Raw genomic sequence first — 23183 nt, 5'->3', positions numbered from 1 at the left:
AAAACAACAAAAAAAACAAACAGCAAGCCCAAAACCTATAATACCAACACTGTGACAGATCAAATATTCTGGTAGGGGATTTTATGTTCTGGTCTTCGTGGATTTTATGATGTTCCTGATAAATATCCGAATGTAGTCTCTGCTCTATTGGCTAGCGAAGTTGTTGTCAGTCGATTGCCAAGTGCACCTTATGCCATTTTGAAGAAATTAGTTCTTCACCAAATCGATACCTAGGGGAAATCTGGAGAAGGGATATCATGATAAAAGTCGGGGTGGACAGTGAATTTATCATGCAAGCGATGTAACCCGGCGGCTTAATGGTCTCCAACATTCACAAGGCATTCAGTTCTGCTGGAGACTTCGGGTTCTTCTGCAACTACAACAGATCTGCATTCCAGATCTTATAACTAGTAGAAACTATTTCCTTGCTTGATGGAATAATGTTAATAAAACACAAATTGTCCTACCGTTACAATAGCCAACTGCATTAACTCATTATGTTTGTTTCCTTCACTTTTCCTAAGGCCATACAATGCAAGAACCACTTCACTTCCCTTTCTGTAATGCATCACAGAAACGTGAGTGCTGCGAAATAAACACAGACATGTTTTTCAGTGAAGTGAAGAGTAGAGAGGTTCTTTGACCAATGAGGGCTTATAAGCCTCAGTTAGCCTCAGCTCTTCAGCATTAAAAGCTAAGAAAGAATTTGAAAGTAGCACAAAGACAACTGTTCAAGCGAGCATATAAAAGAGGAAAATGGAAAGTTTTATTCTCCAAACTGAAGAACAAACTATTCATTCCCATACTCACAAATAGCCCTGTCACCAAGGGCGGCTGGATTTTTCCAGCAATAGCAGTGTATACACAAGCTTGGCAGTCAATTTATTAATAAAAGAAGCAAAGGGCTTCAAAGAAGGCAACAATCTTCAGAAGTAATCGGCTCGGAGCCTTCTGCAGCATCTCTCCCGGCCAGGCAAAAAAAAAAAAAGACAGAGGGTATCCCATATTTGCTCATTCGCGGCATCTCTTCAGCTGTGAATGAATCCTCAAGATAAAACGCCCTCAGCAAACTTTACACGCTGTTGGCATGGGACTTGCAAAAAGGTTCTGAGGCAACACACACAAATGTAAACCCCTTAAGCTGACTCCTAGTTTTCAATCAAGAGTGCCAAAGGAGAAGTGATGTACCTGCAGTGGTGAACAGGTGACTTTATTCCTGAAGACTACCAGTGTCCTTTGTTTAGCTTCATCTCTCTTACAATCGTCTATGGAAGGAAGCATCCCCAGAGCACAGTTTTGCTATGAAAATCTAACCGTAGGGATTGTGTGTCTGGGGGTATGAGCAATGTTGCTTTTCCACAACAGTTGTACATTGCAGTGGACCCCCTGGTAGTCGTGGTTCAGTATTTGCCGATTCACCAATTTGAAGATTTTTTTTCATACAGCACATCTAAAACATGCTGAAGAAAATGCATCTTGGGAAGATTAAACGCCGAGGAACAATGCTACTTGACACACTATTGGTTGACGTTTGCAAAAGCAGCCAGTCCAGGAGTGCCATTCATTTTCCTTGGCGCTGACTGAGTGAACTCCTGAAAGCGGTGATAAGGAAGACTGTGGATGCCAGCTTCAGCACTAATGGTATGGTATACTTAGTCAGAACTTATAAAATATGCATTTATAAACTTTTTAAAGGATTTGCCTATTTCAAGGACTATTAGGATATATTTGTTAGAACTATTGAAATGTCTTTCATTATAAGGGTCTCATGTTTTTGTGGATTTTACTTGTTTCGGTGACAGCTGTTTTATTTAGGGTATCTCCATTAAAAGGGACAGGATATACTGGCCCGCCACTTAGAGTTTCATTTACAAAAGAAGTTGAAACAAATGTTACTTTGCTTCTGATACATAAAATGCAATGAATGAAAAATTATTTAAAAAAAAGGTCAAGAGGCATAAATATTTCTGCTAAGCACCGATTTCAAAGTACTTTAATCAGCGGATGGTGGAGTAAATAGAGGTGATAGATCTTGCAAGTACACATCTAGATCTAAATATAAAACAGAAACACATGCCACAGAAGCTGCTTAGGGGTAATGAAAGGAAAAGATGTGAGATCCGTTTGCAAATGGAAATATTTAGGGTCTGCAGTCCAGTTCACAGTTGCCCAGTTTAGTAAAGTTATAATCTTTCCACTCATCTCACAGTCTGTGCAGGTCTATTAAAGTGACAAGCTGTGTATGGAGTAAACCAGAAGCTCTCTAAGGCCAGCCAGAGCTCTTGTGGCTCATCTCTCCACTTTTCTCACTGGAATGACACCAGTAGTGTTACCATGACAACTCTTTCATTTTAAACGGGGGAGTTAAAGGAAGGTAGGTCAAATAAGGCCTTCTTGAGGAAAAAAAAAATGATTTGGAGATAGGACAAAATATTCCTCCGCACTATTTCCAGAGTCTATCAATTGCCTCTTTGATGTATGTATGAGGATATGTGAGAGAACTGAGCTAAAAAATGTATTTGCACATCCTGTCAGGTCTAATAACTCAGCGGTTTCTGTTTTTGGAGGGGGGTGGGGCAGGTTGAGCCAACACAAAGTTAACTGACCAGCATTTTTCTACATGTCATGCAAATTTCCAGCAATGTCATAAGATTAAATTATTTATTATTACATAAAGAGTAAAAGAGGATCCAACATGCATCAAGATATATAACCTCCACACCATTATACTACAAGCCTGAATTGTTGATACAAGGCAGGATGGATCTATGACTTTATGTTGTTCATGTCAAATTCGTAACACATTTGCAAAAATTTTTCCAATCTGTTATTGGCCAGTTTTGATAACTGTGAGCCATTGTAGCTGATTTGCTGTGCATTTAGAGAGTATTCCAGATATATTAGATATCAAACTGGTCATTTGAGCAAATGTTGCCTTGTCATCTTGAACCTGTTTGCACATTTCATTCCGACATCAAAAAGACATCATGCAAAGGAGATATTTTCTCCCCTTTTTTTTTTTTTTTTGGGATGATCCTCATTAAATCAAAAATATGATTTTTGACCTCAACTTTCTGAAATGCTCAGATTAGCATATTGGCACCGACAACATTGCCATGATCAAAGCCACTTAGATCCTCTGTCTTCCCAATTCTGGTGCTCAGTTTGAGCTTCAGCAAGTGGTTTTCTAAATGCTACAATTGGGTGGCAGGTGACTGCTTGTTTCAACAAGTGGTACTCTACCTAATGCAGTGGCCAGTCAGTGTATATCTACTTAGGCCCTGGCATTCACCAGAGCGAGCAGCAGTGTCACTAGGGAAAGGGATGTTTGGTTTCCACCTTGGACCCGTTACCACCTCAACCTGATTTCATGAGACGGAGACAACGGATAGACGCTGACTAAGAAACTGTAACAGTTTGTGGACGTACTGTGATGGGGAAAAAAGGGGCTTCTGTGTTAGAAACATAAATATGATAAGGAGTTGTGACATCAGATTACATAAGATAATAGGAGAACCTCGAGGAACCCCACATGTGATCTTTATTCACATACAATCGTTGCCAAATGATGTCCCAGACTTACAAGTGAGATCTGAACCAATCTAGCACTATATGGTTCACACCACCTTTTGACAGTGTCAACCAGTATCTTATGGTGAACTACACCCAACACAAAAGTTTCAGTTGAATCACTGTTAAGGTGTGTGTCATCTAAGACAATCTCAGTGCTGTGTTTGAAGTAAAACCAACTGGAAAGGACTGAAGAGATCGTTTTTGTGTATTGTCAGAGATATTATACGAAAATAAGTACATGCAATCAAAATGTTTGTGTTAATTCCCTATAGTTGTGAAATAACCCAAATAAGTTCTTGGTAAAAAACAAAAAACAAAAGAAAATGTCAAAATTAGTTTGATTCACAAGATGAGCAATAAAAATAGGCACTGTGTATCAGACTCAAGGGTCACAAAACATATTAACATGCCGCTACGATGAAGATGCAAAGCATCTACCGTTCTTTCGGAAAATAAAGGAAACTTTGCCCCTGATATCAATCACCAGTTCTAGGAGCTGTAGATTTCCCAAACCTAGACTCAATATCCATCTTATGCTTGAGGGCAAATGAAACAGAATTTCAGTGGAAATGAAAAATCTGTGATTAGAGGACAAAGCCAGATGCATCACAAGCTGCCATCAAGCTTGTGTCTGTCTTATAATTCATCTCACTTCAGCGCCTGACAGAAGCGAAGTGGGGGGGCTGGGAGGGCGATGTTTGCACAAGCTGGGGAGGGCTTTTGCATTAGCTGATCATTGTTTTAGGCCTTTAATTAAGCCAGTGGGGAAATGGCACGCCAGTCTATATTGAGCCATGTCCTGAGCTGCCACACATCTCTGGAGAGGAGAGGACGGGCAAAGGGAGCAGAGAGAATAAAGAGAAAGAGGGTTTGATGACCACCAGCAGTCAAAATGACTTACCTATTCTATTTTTACTCTCAGCCTGACACTACATGACTTAGCTGGCTGATTACTAAAGGAAATGACGTGCAGACAGAATTCTTTACACGTGGAAGGAAGCTTTACTTGCGTAAATAAATGAATGCACACTGGAAATTTATAAAAGAAGAAGGGTTACCCCTAATTTCATATGTTTTTGGGAGAGGGAGATTGTGGGGATGTGCATATTCCTTCCATTAACAATTAAAGTCAATATTTAACTATCTTTATTAATAAATATTGTTTGGTTTGATCTGAAACCACAAGAGATCTCAAACATAAAAACAGAAAAATTCTACTTCCACATATTATGTTGAATTCATAGCACAGTAAATCTCTTGATGTGGACATTTCTCTGCAACAATAGCTTTATTTAATTAGTGAAAAATGTTAGAGTGCATTAACTGACCCACACAAACCCCTCATGCTCCGGTAAATCCACCCTGTCTGCCATTCTGATAGGATTGGTGAGTAACTTCTTTCCCCCTCCAGTCAAAGATTCCCGCTTGGCGACGAGCATACGAGCTTTGCTGTGAAGGAAAAATGTCCTTCGCTCAATTGCACATGTTAAAGTTTCTTTAGGCGAGTGTTTCTGTTAAGGTAAACATAATGAATTCATCCAAGGAGGTGTGAAATGCCCCTTCAAAGCTTCCGTACACCGCAAGATATCAGGAATCGATACAAACCAGAGTTTTCTCTTTTGAAATGAGAATGCGTAAAGATGTCTGCTGCTAAAAAAACAAAAAAACAAACAGCATGTGGATGGTTTTACCTGTCCTCTGACAAGTTCCCTCCTCGATTCAATGGAAAGAGGGCTCTCGCTGCCTTTCTGTTGGCCTCATGTCGGAGCCAAGTGGGTTTGCTGAATCATGCACAAGTGGCCAAGTGCAGTGTATTGTATGTGTCAGCTCTGCCTCTATTTTACAAGCCAGTGCGAGAAGTGCTCAAGGGCTGCTGTTTTTCCATCCCTTTCTATTCTTTGCCTGTGCAATTTGTATGCAGGTGGTATTCTACTAATAATTTGACAAAAACTGAAATCCATATTTCTTTTTTTTTTGTAAGCTAGCACCAAGGAAGGACAACGCCTTTGATAAAATGCCACTTTCTTAAAAAAAACAGGACACAGGTACTTGGTTTGTAATCGAAATATACTTCTTTGATCACCATTTGGATACATTTAAAGATTTAAGATAGAATGTGCTAAATACAGGTAAATCCCATAAGAAAAATGTGTTAGCAGTTGCAGAAAACTTGAGACTGGAGGAAAGGTTCTGCCTCCAAGAAGAAAGCAACCCATCCAGAGCTACAATGTAGGTAGCTCAGTGCATATTTTTGTGCTGACATGGCCCAGTCAAAGTTCAGACTTTGGTAAATATGCTTAAGCCCTCCTTAAGAGATTTTTAAATTCCTCTTTTGGTGTAGTTTTGATGAAAAGACCTTTAGGAATTGCAGCAGAAAGGGACACACTCCCTCTGACGTATCTGGTGGACACGTTTTCGGCTTCTTGTCAGTGGCAGAGACTTCCTGTGGCATTGCTGCTGCACAACAGACACACCAGATCAGCCTCTAAATTCACACACACGCTCTCTCTCAAACACACACAGCAGAAAAAAGGTTAAAAAATATATATATATCTCTTCCTTTTTCTCTCCTATGACTGCTGCGCTACCAGGCCAGAATAAACTGACAGCTCTCGTCTCCTTCGAGGAATCCAACTCAACACAGAAATGACAGTCAACTTTCTCGCGCATGCTGTGTGGCTGAATACACTCAAAGCAGCTGATGTGACAGACTGGTAACGAACCCGGGTCAACTAAAAATGCAAATACTCGCAAGGGAGGAACTGCAAATATTTGCAATTGAGAAAGGTTGAGAAAATAAACAACGTTCCCCTTTTTTTTGGCAACTACTGCAAATTTTGTTCCAAGAAATAGAAAAAGTAAAAGTTAGCATGAAAGCAGAACAAGCTTTCGGCAAAAAGACAATGAAAACTTGAGCAGTATTTCAGTTGCACCTTAAAAATGAATGGCATTTGTCAGAAGTGCAAGGTGGAAATGTCTTTATAGAAAGGAACAAATGTAGGCCTGGTTTAGGAATAAAAAACATTAAAGCACATGATATTTAACAAGGACGGCAATTTATAGCCATTAAAAAGTGACATCAATTTGGGTAGTAAAATACCAGACATTGCCACTGTCACATTATTACTGAATATATTCAGTTTTCTCCTGTGCTAAAATTGCAGCCTCTTGCTGCTTGGCAGCGCAATAACAAAGCTTTGAGGTGGATGTGTTATTGTCAGTCTAAAATAAGCAGCCAGTTTGATACCACCGTGTTGTGCACTGTTAAGCACCTGGCAAACAATAACTCAGGAACAAATTTCTTTTTGATCTTGAAAGCTCCTTTGAGTTTTGCACTTGGTCAAGCATTTGCAGATTTCTGCTATTCACAAGCGGCTGTGGTCTCCAACCCCTGCGGATACCAGACATCCGCTTAGCCAATGTGTGCTCTGTTGTTCTCCATGGCTCTGGGACCTGAATAAACTATTTTTGCACACAAGTTAGCTTATGTTGCCTGCCTTTAAACAGAAACATGTAAAATAATCTCACCGACGGCCGTTTTCTCCAACACAAATTATGTTAAATATGAACTCTCCTGAACAGCAGAAGCAATGGATGGAGAAGAAATTTAGCTTAAAAAAAATGTGAAGACTTCTAAGATGGACTTTTCTCTGGCTCTCGAGGACTGTAGTTTGAGACCACCGCTCTAAACTATTCATATTAGAGAGAAGTTCCTCACGTGCAGCTAAAACAAGTTTGTGTTGTTTCATGTGTATTGCTCAGTGCTTTTAAATAAAATGAGATTGGAAAATTGAAAGTGTACCTTTGTCCTCTAACACCTGACAGTGCCAGTTATATACATATATTTAAAAAAGAATTTAAAAAAATGGTATTAACCAATATCAGAATTGGAAGGTCTGGCTTTTTAAAGACCTGTGATTGATAAGAAGACTGCAAACGGCAGACTTTACAGATAAAGCCTTTTTTTTTTTTTTTTTAGGAAAATGTCACTTTTAACTTAGTCTAGTATATCTAAAAAAATATGTAAGAATGTTTGATGTTTTTGTTATTTTATCTCCAGGATAAAATATTTAAAAGAAGTTAAGTGTTTTCACTGAATTAAGCATAACCTGGAACCCATTGTTACCCCTCAGTGGACCCCAGCTCATTCATCCAGGTCTACTTTTCTTCAAAACTAGTTTGTATGATTATTTTGATAAACAAGAAAGCAGCAATTATAAAGAAAAGCAATCAAAAAAAAATATATATATATATAATTTTAATAGACTGAATAAAGGAGCTGACAAAAGATTTGATTAAAAATGGGGTTAGAGAACAAGCCAACCACAAACGACTATAAAAAGCACATTGAAGATCCAACAATTAGAGATAGTTTGCTTTATTTCTGACCCTGTAACTAATAATACACACAATGTCTTCACAGGTTCTGAGAGGTGAAAGATCTTCTAATACTTTGCTGAAGGAAAGCTGTGAAGCTGTCTGCTGTTCTGTTAAGTAATGCTATGAAGTCGTTCACACATACAGACGCATACACACTCGGTAGCAGCTGCTGTCTGTAGAGCCGCAGCTCATTATCATGAGACCTGAGGCTTCCAGCAGAGCTCGGGTTTTCCCCGACACAGAAGGACAGCGCCGTCTCCAAAAGAGTCAGCTGGTTTCTCACACAGCCACTCTGATGTGATTAGGATTTGACGGAGGGGGGGATAATTTAACCTTCTTCCTCCTTTTGTTTTAGGGTTCATATCGAGTGAATGAAAACTTTTAACCACTTTGCTTCTCAAAGTTTTGAAATCTTTTTTTTTTTTTTTTTTTATCTACTTTGTAAAGTTAAGTGATCTGGCTTTAAGTATGAGTGCAGGCCTTCTGTTGTTCAGGGCCCTTCATCTGCACTGGCTCAACGAGGAATATTGGTGCGGCATTGGTTGTGCATGGTTAAAGTCGCATGAACACAAATGGTCAGAATCAATTTAGTTCCATTTAGTTCAGATGGATAGATGGATGGATGAAGAGATGGATCCATGGATGAACAGACGAAAGGATGTATGTAAAAACAGATGGACCGATGAATCAAAGAACGATGAATGAATGAGCGGAAGGAGCGATAGATCTATTAATCCCATATTTTGAACCAGTGAATAGGGAATAAAATCTGAAAATACATTTTCCACACTAATATCCTTTTCCATACTTTTCCACATCTTGAAGTTTTTTTTTGTTTTGTTTTGTTTTTTTTTTATTCAAATGCCAGCCCTTTCCTGTCGAAGAATCCATTTGTTAATCCATTCCATCTATGGCACACTACAAAATCTAAGTAGGTTTGGAAAGAAAAACAGATTTCCTTGTGAACAAACAGGCGCTAAACTACTGCCTCGCCTATGACAGATGGATAAATAGCTGGGAAGAGATCAGGCAAACGAGCTCCAGAGAGCGAGGGACAAGCAGATGGAATCGTCTTCCCACACAAAAGGAGAAGAGCTCCAAGGACTTGGAAAAAGTGAGTTGACAGAAGGTGAACGGTCTTGTAATGAAACTCCGAAGAATGATCCCACCTGACAGGCACGGCTCGATGGAGATGCCGGGCAACACAATGGAATTAAAGACACAGGTGTGCACGAAGACCGGCACGTCAGGAACACATCTGCTGCTGTCTTTGATGCAGAGATGTCAGAAAAGTACGACGTAAGAAATACATTTTTTGTAAAAGTACAGCAAAAATAAAACTACGAAAAACTTATCGTGATCACCTGGAACTTTATGAAGCTGCCAGATGAAGCCAAACCTTGGAGCTCTAGATCGCAACCTTCCCTCCTCCCTCCAACTCTGCTTCCCATACTCCCTCCCCTTTTCACTTAATCTCTCCCCGTCTCTCTCTTTCTCTCACTCTCTCTCTCTCCCTCTCTGTGTGTTTCTCACCCACCTTCATGCACACTCAGACACACAGAAAAAGAGGAGAAAGCCAGACAGCGGAACTGCGACGGCATGATGGGGATATTCTGCCTGCGTGGGATCCGCCACTGAGGTGTCCGGAGTTCAGCTACAGCGCACGCGTTCCTACGTGTGCGTGTGTGTGAGTGTGTGTGCGTGTGTGAGCGAGTGTGAGCGTGCATGCATTCAGACGTGAGTGAGTGAAAGCAATCGGCACGGTGAGAAGGGGCAGAGGAGTGTTGACTCAGTCCGGACGCCACAGGATCAGAGGACGCGGATGTGCGACAAGTACTCCGAACAGCTGCTGCTGCCGCCGCCGCTGCTCCGCATGCCTCCGCGTCCTCTCAACTTCTGCCATGGAAAAGCCTCCTCTTCCAGCTCGCCTCTAATCCGCTGAGGGAAACGGGCATGCAGGGGCACAAGCGGGGATCTAGGATATCGCATCTTTTACGTCAGCATCGCTCAGTCTGAGGTGAGTTGCGCCTCTTTGCTCTCGTCCTCTCTTGTGTTTCATCACTCAGTCTGCATCCGCGAGAGAGGAAAGTCTGCTCAAACAACCTCCGGATGGAGGGGAAATCCAGGAAATCTAGAAGTCTTGAATATGGTAGCGAGGAATATCTTTGCAGAAGATTTCCCCTTAAGGTCATCCGATGAAAAATTAAATATGTTTAGCAGAAGAGAATATCAGTCTTGAAGATGGGGTAAATGTTGAAGAGGATTTGCTGTAGGATGTACTTCAGAGAAACTGAGTTAAAATATGTGAGGTGAGTTTTTTATTTTTTTTTTTATTTGTGTCTGACATTTTTGATGCACATTCAACTTGACTGAATCAGCTAAACAGATAAAAGAGGGTCTAACATGATGCTGCAATTTCCTCTCAATGTTGCAGCTGCATGAGATGGAAAGCTACCTAAAAAATAAAATGCAAAACTGAAAGACAAAGCATTTCCTTCAAAAATTCAAGCCAGCTTTTTGCACAGAACGAAAAGGTAGTGAGAGCTGACACTAGAAGATAATCAAGGCATCTTCTTATAGATCAAAAGTAGGTGGGGTTTGCAGATGTGTGGCGAGGAATGATGAAGAGAAAACCTTCATGTGTCCAATGTCCTTCAGCTTCCACACAGCAAAGCCAGCACCAGTCACAGTCATCCTCACAACTCTCCTCCCATCCATCGCTCTGTCTCTCTTTCAACCACGGCTCTTGTCATTGCTCTGACGCCATCTCCCCCCTACGGCTTTGGTTCACTTTCAACAAACCCAAAGAAAAAAGAAAGATGGAAGGAAAAAAAAGAGATGAACGACAGTATTTTAAGTCTGAGAAACTGAGCAGGAAGAAATATTGACCCTGTCAATCTGTTGGAAACTGGAATGTTTCTGCAGTCACAAGCTCCGAAAGGAACTTACTGGGTAATTTTCATAAGCCCCACCCAAATCAGTCAAATGGAACCAATCTGACAACATCAAGTAGGTTAATACATCTCAGAAAGCAACAATCTATGCCCTCGGTCTACAGACATTCAGGTACAGATGTGAACAAAGTCACTGACATCCATCAGTTTGAAGAAAAACATTTTTGAAACTACAGAAAACCGCAGTTAAAGTCCTTTATCCTTAAACAAGAAAACAGTGTTCAGTGGTGAATCTTCCCAAGAGTGATCAACTCCCAAAATTACTCCAAGATTGCACCACTGACTCACCAAGGAGATCACAAAAAAAAAAAAATCAGAACATGTGAAGCACTACAGACCACATTTACATTAGTCAGTGTTCACGAATCAGCAAAAAGAATGAAATCTATTTCTTTCACCCAACTAAAAGGCATTTAAAACCTTTTGATGGATATGGTTAGTGATATGAAGCATTTAAGTTTAACTAAAAAAAAAGTCTACTTTTTCCTCAAGTCTGAGTGTTTTTACATTCAGCCTGCAAAGACTGCGTCCTAACGAAGGTCGAAGTGCAACTCCACCTCCCATGGCCGCCGCCTCACCGGGACGGATGCTCATTCATCCAGAAAACAAATTACTGCCCTATGAAAGAACGATTGCTTCTGGAACAAGCCAGATGTTGCCTTTCATGTGCTAATAGGATTATTAATTAACAGTCAGATTTTTTTTTTTTTTACTGAGGGAGCACCATGAAGCGCAGGTGAAACGTGCATAAGGGTGGCTGAGGAGGAAGTGGTTTTTTTGTTTTTTTTATGTGACTGATGCTGTACGTCTTCACGCCTGAGCTCTCCCGGGTGTTTGGTGTGAGCTGGCGCATGTGTGAGTGTGTAAAGCTTGTGTTTCACTCTGCTTCGTGGTAGCGGCCCAGTCAGCAGAGGCGACAAATGGCCCAGAGGTCGATACGAAGAATTGGTGGAATTTATATCGTCTTTAAATGAGCCAAGGCAAAACGGACCAAAACAGACGGACGAAAACGCCAACTTAATGGCTTTCTGAATTAGATATAAACATATTTATTAACTTGATCAAGTTAAATGTGATTTGTCAATTTTAGTCGATATATTTTCACTGACCTAACCTTATGTTTCTTACAGTATAAAGTAAACTTCATAGTGCGCATTTATGTCAAGCAAGTCTCAGCAGAAAGGGGTTTTAGAGCAATAAACGAAAAAGTAGATGGAAAAAGAAATCTGTCAATAGACACATTTAAAACAACAGTATTTACAGCCCTTGTACGCAATATCTAAATATGTTAGAGTATTTAAGGCTTAAAACTGGGTTTGTTGAATTTAAGAGTCAGTAAAACACTACTGCAAGAATGATCGAGTTTGAAATATATATATATATATTTAAGAGACATACAGCCAACATAATTTCTAAGTATTAATTTGGCATTTTACAAAATCAAGTCATTTTTCAGCACAAATATCTAAACAGATAAGGGCAAACAGTGCTGTGGGTCTGGTTGCTATGTGATGTGGGGAATAACTGCTGGGCTAAAAGAGGAGATGTTTTGTTTTGTTATTTTTTGCAATGGCATAACTGATTTTATGAAATCACTGGAACGACAGAAAGCATCTGGCCCATCACTACAAATTGGAGAGGCTGCAACAATTATAAGGAAAGGAAGAGACGTTGTGGGGACCCAGGAGTCAACAACAATAAATAGTAATAAATACATAAACCAACAAGCCTAAATGAACTTTGCCTGCTGCATGCTCAGTGATGAAAGAAGCAAATGCGAGTCAGAGTTTCCTAGCTGCTGCATGTTTTCCAGAGCAAGGTTGGGGACTTAATAAATAGCTCTGAGGCTATTTTTAGACACAAATTATTGATTCTCAGACGGCGAAGAACAAAACTGCGGGGTCAACATCTTTGGGGGTGACAGGTTAATTGTTAAGCAGAACCAAATATTTTTGATCTATAAGGCCAGTCAGAAAAGTTAAAGGGTTGATTATAGTTACCTCTGCAGGTATTAAAATGCAATTATATTAAAACCAATGTCACCCTTTAAAGCATTGCTATTTAGTAGCACTCGGCAATAACATTCACCTCATTAATGACTGACACTTACATTTACAAAGCAAAATAAGATGCAGTTCTAGTGCAACAGTTGAAGAGCCACAAAGGAGATAAACAAGCTGCTTTTGGCAAAAAAGTGATTCATAAATATCCCGTTGAACTTGTCCATAACTGCTTATTGAGGAAAAAAAATAAAGAATGTTTCGTAGTAAGTATCTAATTATGGTGTTATTAACTGTTTATAAGAAAGAGAGAGAGAAAGGACGAAAGAGAGAGAGATCCGTTAGGCCTCATTCTGAAAGTAGAGCTGCTGCTCCTACACATCAAAAGGATTTAGATGAGGTGGTTTGGGAATCTGACCAGAACGCTCCCAGCGCAGACCCAGAACTTACTGGAGGGACTGTTTTTCCCCCTTTCTAGCCGGGGATTGCCTTGGGAAACCCCAGAATGGAGAGGAGAGAGTTACTGAGAAGAGGGATCTCTGGGGGTTTCCTTGTGACTTTGTCATCCCTTAGACTTCATCTTGAGTAAAATGGAAAATGACTTATGAATAATCACATTTTCTTACAATGGACTATTAGATTCACATGAAATTAGTTTAGCTCATCGGCTGTCAAATTTGGTCAGAAACGTCCCAAAAAAGTGGCTCTTAATTCACCTTCATCTGAAAAGCTCTGATAGTAAAATATGACAACTGCAAATGTGCTCAGTGGTTTTGGTATGTGAAGATACCACCTTAAGGAGAAAAAAACAACTGATTTTTACCTTTGACATGCAAAAAATAAAAAAGTTACACGAAACAACCAAACATTTGGCACAGTCACATAAAGCACAACGCAATCTGCATCTGAATGCCCCGAATGTAAAACCTTGGCTCCTTGTTATGATTTTAGATTTGATTTTCTGTGCACCATCTGCACAAAGAGATTAACTGTTTATTTGGCTGAATTTGTTAAGAAACAAACTTGTATGATTATCTTTTTCAGCATGATTCGTTACTTGCACAATAAAAATAACCATAAGAGCGATTTAGGGTGACTCTAAATACCATACCAAGATGATTTTTGGTAGCTTTTTGACTTGTGATCTTTCACTAATGTTCAGCTCAGATCTCAATCCGTTCTGTCACGTTCTTTTTTTCCAAATCAGTCCCTTTCCATTTTACTCACATCCAACTCTGCACCACCCAAACATAGTGACAACTTCTTTCTTCCTGCACCTGTTTGTTCTACTCTTCAACACCCCCATGCCCCCTCCTCTTTCCTCTTTTTCTTGTCAATGTGTTTTATTTTATTTTTTTATTTTGCAAGAGATGCCTATGTGAAAGCGGCAGGGGAGTTCTTTAGCTGCCTATGAGCTTTGAAGCCAGTGTGAAACTTAAAGCAACGAAAGAGAGAGACAAAAAGAGAAAAGGCAATAGAGAGGAATAAGATGGGGGGGGGAAGCATGAAAAGACATGAAGGATAGGTTGTTGCGTTGAAAGATGAAGAGCTGCAAAAAGGTAGAGCCATCTGATGCATTCTGATTAGAGCAGGCGCCCACTGCAGAACACATCCTCTCCTCAGGTCTGCTCTCCGTTTACGGCAGACGCTATGTTCGCTGATGTATGGACAGGCTTCCTGAGAATTAATCAAACTCCTGAGAACCCACCTGGGCACCAGCACGACACATATGTTGACTAGCAACCAGGAATAGGGGACGTACCAAGAAAAACAAGCACTATTCAGCAGGGACCAGGTGAGTAAAAAAAATAATAATAAGGCTACAGTGTCTGCAGGCTACAGTCCAAGGATGAGACGAGCCCATAAATACAGACTACCATGTTATCTTTTTATGACTGTAATTTCTAGGGCCTTACACAGTAGAGGAGGGGAACATTTTCTGAAGATGTGCACAACACCCATACCAAGAATAGGAGGCTCAATGAGAGTCTCTTGAACAGTATACAGTCTTTACAATGCCGTAAAAAATGGACAGGCTCTCCAATAACTAATAAAATTGTGCAAACAAGGCACAAAAATACATCCCAGATGCAGACATTACCATAAATTATATTCCTATTAAGTAGCACTTAAAAACCGTTTTCTTGAAGTTGGTGTAAAACCAAAAGGTTCTGTTACATGGTTTTGGTCGTCGGTGTCATATGCATGCTGATGAACGTTCAGACTTGTAAACTGGAGAAACTAAACGGCAGCAAGAATCAGCAGCTTATCCACATCTCAAAGATGGGGCACTTGTTTCATAACAGCAATGTGTAGAACCAGCGTAGGGGAATTGGTTAGTTTGAGAGAGGAGTGAACAAAGTCAAATATGTTAAATATGAGAATCCAAAATTCAACAATTTAAACCTCAGACGTTTAAATTCCTCCTTTGCAGCCCTGACATATTTCCAGCTGTTTTTTTGTTGTTGTTTTTTGTTTTTTCCCCAACAATTCATACCATAGGACACGTGAGCACCAACTCATTAGGGGTACGCCTGAACGATCAAGCTACGACGACCCCAACAGTGAGCTGAGCAGAGGGTAGGGCTTATGTGCCCTAACAGCACCATTAGTTGCTTGAACGGCGCCGTTAGTGTGATTGCTTTGACTACTACTTATTAGCCTGTTACTTTCTACCAATGTTCAAATCTGAAGACACACAGCTCACAAAGTGTCCAGGTTGCAAATTCTGCATTGGGATGAAGGGACATTTAAGTGTACAACTGTGTAGAGATGAAAAGGCAGAATTTGGCTGACGCCATCTTCTTGTTTCATTTTTTTCCCCCAAACACCGGTGATTGTTCTGTCCTCCATATCCAGTTTTAGTCGCCGTAGATGTTAAATAAGTCCACTTCCACATCAGCCACTCTAAGCATTCAATATGGGTATGAGGATCAAAAAGACAGTGGTTGAAAATCTCAAAATGCCATTAACTCAAAAGGCAGATATGCAATTTTTTTATGGGAGTGTAAGTATCAGCTGTGCTTTTAATCCTCTCAATTAAGCTAACTGCATGCTGTCGACACACTCCCGAGCAGGTAATGCATGTATTTCCAGCTGACACACTTTTACCTCCACGATAAATGGGAGAGTGAGATGGAGGATTGCAGTTTTCCATTTGTATGGCCAGAGAACCTTACTTTAAAGCTCTAAGACCTGATTTATTTTAGCTCAGCATTGAGCTTTTAAATATTCAGACAGGTCCTGTAAATCATAACTGCACATTAAATCATCTCGTCACTTTTATAGAATCTCCACAAAAAGATTTTACAGCAACCTATAACTTTAAAAATAATAATAAAAAAAACACGAAAACATAAATACCAGGCCTTTGCTCAAGCCATATCTCCCCTGTTGATTAAAATTACAGTTATTCTGAGTCAAAACAGATTACAGGGTTTTTTTTGTCTATTAATTTAAAACTAAAAATAGCATTCAAGCTGTTTGCACAGTATTAACCATCATTTTGGACCTTTTTTCCTTCTTTGACCAAAGTGGCTCCCAAAAAAATATTTTTTTTTTGCAGCTACTTCCTGCTAATTTTGTTGCTCTTCAACATAACATTTAAAGCTGTTCATTTTTCACATACTTTTCCCCCCCGATTTCAATGAAAAAAATATATATATTTAAAACCTTTTTACAAGGCACAAATCACTAATTTGATCATTTCAATCAAAATCTCAGTCATTTTAAAATTTCAAGTTCCTACTTTAAGACTATGAGAATATGATTACTATTTCAATCGGCCTATGAACAGAGCAGTAAAACAGAATGCTTGGTCAGACATTGCTGGATCCTCTAAAATCCTGCAACAGTACAATTTTCCGGCATTCGCTGACAAAAGATTTGCTGCACTGTGTTAATGTTATCCCTCAAAACTGACTTGCACAGGCATTTAGTTCTACAGCGCCATATCCATTTTTACCATAGTACATTACAACCGCAGACAAGGAATAAAGTGAAAATCCAAACAATAAATCAGCAGTGCTACTACAAGAGACCCCAGCAACAATTTTTTGTTTCACTGCAATAATTGCTGCGCTTTTAAGAGACGAATCAAAGATGTTTCCAAACACGACTAAGCCCCATGTAATTATGAGCAGAAGCCGACAAAAGGGAATAAAAGATGAAAACAACACAAGAAACGATAGCGATGGATCACTGAGGAGTTGGGAACCTCCATGACTGAGACGATGCTGTCAGTCGTTTCTTTATGGAGCATCTGAGCTGCTACAATACGAAACTGCGGAGGGGATTGTTTTCATGTAGCAAAGAGTCAGATTAAAGCTATTTGCTTTCTTTATCTGCATGACTTCACATAATTATGGACTTCAAAACTATAACACTCATTAAGTATGAGATTAACATACTTCTCATTGAGAGATCAGGGGTATTTACATATTACGTACTGTGACAACAAGCTTCTCTCATAACGCAGTAAATCTGGTGGCAGAAATGGGTTACCGCTTATGCCGCATTTCTTTTACCTGAAGAGACGTAACTGGCATCTGGAATAGACATTAGGAAGCATACCTTACAAAGTCAAGGATAAAAGTACACAGATATTGTCTTAACTCGTCGTTTCAATAAGCAGAAGGACCCCAGTTTATATCTTTATACTTTGTGTCTTGTAGGTTGCGAGCACTTGGAACAGAAGTCAAATTCCTTGTTTGTGCACACAACGGCCAATAAAGCTGATTGTGATTATTATTAATTTTTTTACTTAAAATTATCAATACCCAACTTTCAAAAATGGAAAATAGTATTTCCAGGCACAGTTCGGCAAAGGTTTTAGAAGGTTCTGAAAGCTAAAGACTAGCTAACCCTAGCCATTTTGTTTTTAATTTTATAGTAGCATTTAGCAATTGCATAGCACTCAGCTACAACTAACAGGTTCATGTTATAAGAACGTGCTTTTAAGAAAAAATAATGTAATCAGATGAGTAAATAGCCATGGGTTGTTCCACTTGCACTAAACTACTATTGCAATATTTTCACAGAGTTTTCTTTACAGCGTTTAGTTGTTAATGAAAAAGAAAAATGAGGATAATGGAAAAAAGCCTGCCAGAAACACAACGTTAAACAGCTTCGGCAAAAAAGATTGCTGTTGCATTGCTGCCTCTAATTGACATGTATAGCCATGGCTCCTGCGTTTAATAAATTCGGCTTTGTGATGCATGTTATATTAATGGATTTTCCCTTTGGTGGAGCCGAAGTGATAAAACAAAATTAGTCAGCCTAGAAGTTACGGTAGATACTTTATCCCCACAGGTTGAACGAGGACACTAAAATTTGCACATTTAATAGATTCCCCACAGGCAAATCAGCAGAGTGACGTTCACAGCTCTGCTGACTCATGTGGAGTTTAAAAAATGCAAGTAATGAGAGGTCATTTTTAATTCAAGGTGCGATGCCTTAAATGAGCATGAGTGATGGGGGGAAAAGGGCAACTATGCTTTTTATAAAGACATTTTTTTTTTTTTTTTTTAGAAATAATGACCTAGATTGAATTTGCAGTACTCCAAAGATTTAACTTAAGGACAAATGCAATAATCTCCCAGGAAATGCCCAAACAGTTGCTCATAGTGCCTGACTGACAGGCAAGAGAGCTGTGCCTCTAGAACAAGGTCAGATGTGAGCATGTTGATGTGTTTAGCCATATGCATGTGACTCGACGAGATCCGTTTTTGCGAGGTCTGGGTAGAAAATAGTGGGTCAGTCCGCTTGACAAATGTGCCCTTAGATGTAAAAAAGAGCAGACGTGCATTTAAAAAAAAAAAACAAAAAAAAACGGTCAGCTGTCGGAGCTTACGTGCTGAATTGTGTTGTTTATGGAAGAGGCCATGGGGTGATGTTCCAGCCAGAGGTGAGAAACGAGCGCTGCAGCGGTCGTCCGGGGTCTGATCCCAATGGGTAATAAATCAGATATGTGGAGCCCGGAACACTTCATTTAGCCTATGGTGCCGATGTGTCAGAAAGGATTACGCTCTAGTGCAAATATGATACGACGACATCCAACTGCATATGCACGAAGAAAAAAAAAAAAGATCTGCTATGTTTGTTTTGAAAAGCTAAATCTACAATCACATTTGAAATGATTAAAAATCAGAAGGTCCTCTAATTTTAAACAAATGCAGGGTTTCGTTTCACAAGGCAGAATTCTTCGGAGAGTGCATTCGGAGAGAGCATGTCAGATGCTTTTATCTCCCATTGAAAATGTCACCATCTGTATAAACATGCAGAGGACACTGGCAGCGAGAGATCAGGAGAGCACAGAGTTTTGCAGATGAACAGATATAGCGCCGACTTATTCAAAGAGACAGAAGAGCACAGAAAGATCTGCCTTTCTTCAAAAGAAAGGCTTTGTATGCCGGACAGTCTGGGTAATAATTGGAAAATGAATGGGTTTGAGACATCCAGCCTGAATTCTCCTACTTTACATTCTGGTGGCGCTCTAATTTCTCAGCTCAATCAACCTAATGGAAAAGAGGTCAGGAGTCATTCAGTAATTTTATTCATACTTTACAATGGACCACTTGATAATAATTCTTTCTCAACAGAACACAGGTTTCTCAAAAAAAAGAAAAAAAAAAGCAAATATAATCCCCTAACCTTGATTCTTATTTTTGCCTCCTTTCAAAACAAACTGCTTGGTATGGAAAGTAATATACAACACACTGGAACGACTTAATGCCGAATATCAAAAATGTTATTTATTTCAGCCATTCAGCTGAAAAGGTAAAAAATATGTTGCTTAGTTGTTGAGTAATGAAAATATAAAATCCCTAAGTATTTCAAAAGATCAATAAAAATTGCATTATTAATGTTACGACCTACAGAATCATAGGAAAGACAGTTAACCTCATAATCATCCAGCAGATAATCACCGACACACTCCACAGGCCACCGAGGTCACTCTTTAGGAAGTTGGGTATGTCCAAGCAAACTACTGGAAAATTTAGTGAAAGAAAAAAAACGGTGGTAGAAATAACACAAGCAATAGGGATAACCACAAGAAGAATTTTTAAAAAGACATTTACAAAATACGAACTGAGGTTTTAGTCAGGGCCACTACGCATATGCAGGACATGAGCCACAACTGCCACATTTTATGAGTTAAGGTACTCCTGAAACAATGACACCACTAGAAGCATATTACCTGAGCTAAGGAGACAAAAAACAACGTTGACATGTTCAAAGAGACAAAAGAACAAGGAAAAAGCCTTTGTTCAAAAGAAAGGCTTTGTATGCTGGACAGGGGGGGGTAATAATTGGAAAAGGAATGGTCAGGGTGGAGACATCCAGCCTGAATTCTCCTACTTTACATTCTGGTAGCAATATTTTCTGAGCTGTATGTATGACTGAATTAAAATGACTTTTTTGAAGATGACATGTTGTGTATTGGTGTAACATAAATAAAGTGAACTAGCTCGGTGGTCCAAAGTCCTCTTCAAATGGGGCTTTTCATGGAATTTAAGGTCCCAGAGTCTGGGCAAAGAGTGGAGAGACACAGAATCCAACATAACTGACATCCAGTATGACGTTTCCACTGTTAGTGATTGTTTGGACAGCCATGTAATTTGCCGGTGTTTGTCCGTTTTATGTAGACATCTACCAGAAAACATCAGAGCGTGTGATGCTTTCCCCTGCTGACAGACTTTATGGAGATGTTGATTTCAGTTTCCAGCAGGAACTGGCACCTGACCCACACTGCCAGATGTACCAACACCTGGTTTATTGAGCGTGGTCTCCCCGTGCTCGGCTGACCAGCTAAGTGCCCTGGCTTAAACCCCATTAGAATTTATCGACTATTATAAAGACGAGGATGAAAGACGCCATGGCTAGCAATGCAGGAAAACTGTAGGCTGCTATTAAAGCAACCTGGGATACCTTTAAAATCTCAGCAGATGACCTCCATGCCATGTCGCATTGACGCAGTAATTCATCGAAAAGGAGGCCCATCCAAGTACAGAGTGCATATAGTGTGCAGTTTATGAACATAAGTCTCCCCGCCAAAATTGAGAGAAATACATCACTCAGTGTGTAATTAATCAATACAAGTCTCACTTCAATACAAACACCTGTGTGTGAAGATAATTACTTTTCTCTGAGTAGGTTTTGCATTTGCAATCTTAATAGAGTAAGAACAGCATCGTTTCACAGCAGAGTCTCTGAGGTTTCCCAATTTGTTTGGTGCTTTGCAGCATTCTGCAGACATCCTGAAAACCGCTTCCTCACAGAACGCCGTGGTCATTTCAGTAATCATCTGCCTGTCGAGAATCAAACAAACATCTGCTTGCACAGCAGAAGGCTGCCATCTCCAGCTTGTATAAAAGGTGCTTTGTGTTATGCTCTTGCTTCTCGGTGACACTGCTGGCCAACTGGCTCCACAAACGAGGGCCGTCGATAGTTTGTGGAGGCGGGACATGCTACGGATGACGTCACCTGGCGACAGACTCCCTGAAAGTCAGGCGTTACCCACATGGATACAGCTCAGTAAAATGAAAGCGAAAGAGATGCCTTGCTTAGAGGAGAAAAGAAAGAATTATTCTTGCCAAAATATAACGTTTCTGTATTTAGAGATGTTTTTGCAGGCAAAACTATTATGGCAGATAAATGACATTCAAATACAGCCTAGTCTCTCTTCTCTAAAGGAGCTAAAAATGTCACAATTGAACACAAGGGAAACAGAGTGTTAGTAAACAAGTGAGAAAAAAGGAGACACGGTTTAAACTGAACATCATTTACCTTTGTCAGAGAGCGGCCATCAAAGTATAATTATTCTATCTTTTTCGACGTCTGTGAGCATGTGGCGTGTTTGCTTTTTGTAAATCAGCAGGCAGAGATGGAATTCTATTCCATTTTTTTTTTTTTTTTTTTTTGTCAGAGCCTCAAAAACAAGCTGCAGAGTCACGATGCCAGCACCATACCTGTAATAATTCATCATCTCTGCTAGCTTTTTCTCATGCTTCTGTTGTACCAAAAACTGACATTGTCTTTAATTCTGATAACTGAGAAAGTAGATTAAGAAACAAGTCGTTTTTGTATCTGTTAAAGAAGCGCAGCGCTCAACGGTATGTCCTTGTGCTTATCGCCAGGTGTTAAAAAAAGTACTATTTTGGACACTACTGAAGAAATTCAGCTGGGAAACCTCAAACATTGTTAGATCATAACAGATTCATTCTGTAACATCTATAAAACAACTTATATTTAGTGGGAGTCAGTTTTTGTCTTGCAACATATTTTGGTGGATGTCAAGTGAATCTTGTGGGGGTCGAAACGTAAAGAAATTATGCAGACTTTGCAAAACATGCTTATGATCCATCCCTCCTTTGTATAATATGCATAGTATCTTGGGTGAAGTGCATAAAATTCACTGTCAGGTTAAGTTGTTTGATGAGAGGGTTCTTAATTTAGCTCACACTTAAAAGTCCAACCATCTTGGGGTGAATGTTAATGCTCTGTGCACTGTTTGTGAGAGCCACCACGTGGTCAAATATTGATGTCAATTAACTGAGAAAATAGGATGGATGACCCTGCTGTTGGACCCACTTTAAACATTTCACACAGCTAGGTGAGAAGATTTTCATCAGAGCAAACAAAAGGTCTGCAAATTACTACATTGTCATCATGTTACTGCAGAGATAAAAGATTAACACACATTCAGATTTTTTCTGCAGTTGTGCATGTACAAAGTAAGTTGTAACAATACTACAAGAAACCAGGATCCCAAGAAAGACACTGTATTCAATGATGGACAAAAATATTTTAAAGCTACAAAAATATCACTGCTAACAAAATAAAAAGCGCATTTAGCTGTAGCGCCGTTCAATTTCGGTTTCTGCTCATTTTGCATCATATTTTCATTCGCGATCTGCTTCAAAACCAAGCCAAACCAAGTTTTCCATCTTTCCTTTTAGCCATTTTTGGGAGGGTGTGGCCTGATGTGCTAGTATATCTCAACAGAGGACTGGGGTCATGGGTCCTAATTGACATACCGATGCAGCTGGAGAACATTCTGGGATTTGTAATATTTACTGTGCACCGCCTACTAGCAGGGCAGCATAGACTACATTATGACAGCAGCACACTTATCGTAACTACACCACCTCTGGGAATGGGATGGGAGTTAAGTGCCTTCATTTGGAGGGCACAGAAATGTTTTAAAACCTGATTTTACATTCTGATTTAAAAAGGGTATGATCATGCAGTGGTCTCACTATAGTGTGTATGTGGT

General features: G+C 39.7%; 1 protein-coding gene across 1 annotated transcript in view; it reads right to left on the bottom strand.

Annotated features, from left to right (window-relative positions):
* Positions 1-23183, bottom strand: part of dock1 (dedicator of cytokinesis 1) — a 199888-nt gene that overhangs the window by 69569 nt on the left and 107136 nt on the right. The gene's annotated exons all lie outside the window — the stretch shown is intronic.

Source organism: Poecilia mexicana, unplaced genomic scaffold (assembly GCF_051168715.1).
Source record: "Poecilia mexicana isolate PSO_F unplaced genomic scaffold, ASM5116871v1 scaffold_19, whole genome shotgun sequence".
Lineage (NCBI taxonomy): Eukaryota > Metazoa > Chordata > Actinopteri > Cyprinodontiformes > Poeciliidae > Poecilia > Poecilia mexicana.
The sequence above is the reverse complement of the archived record's forward strand: the minus strand, read 5'-3'. Positions and strand labels throughout refer to the sequence as shown.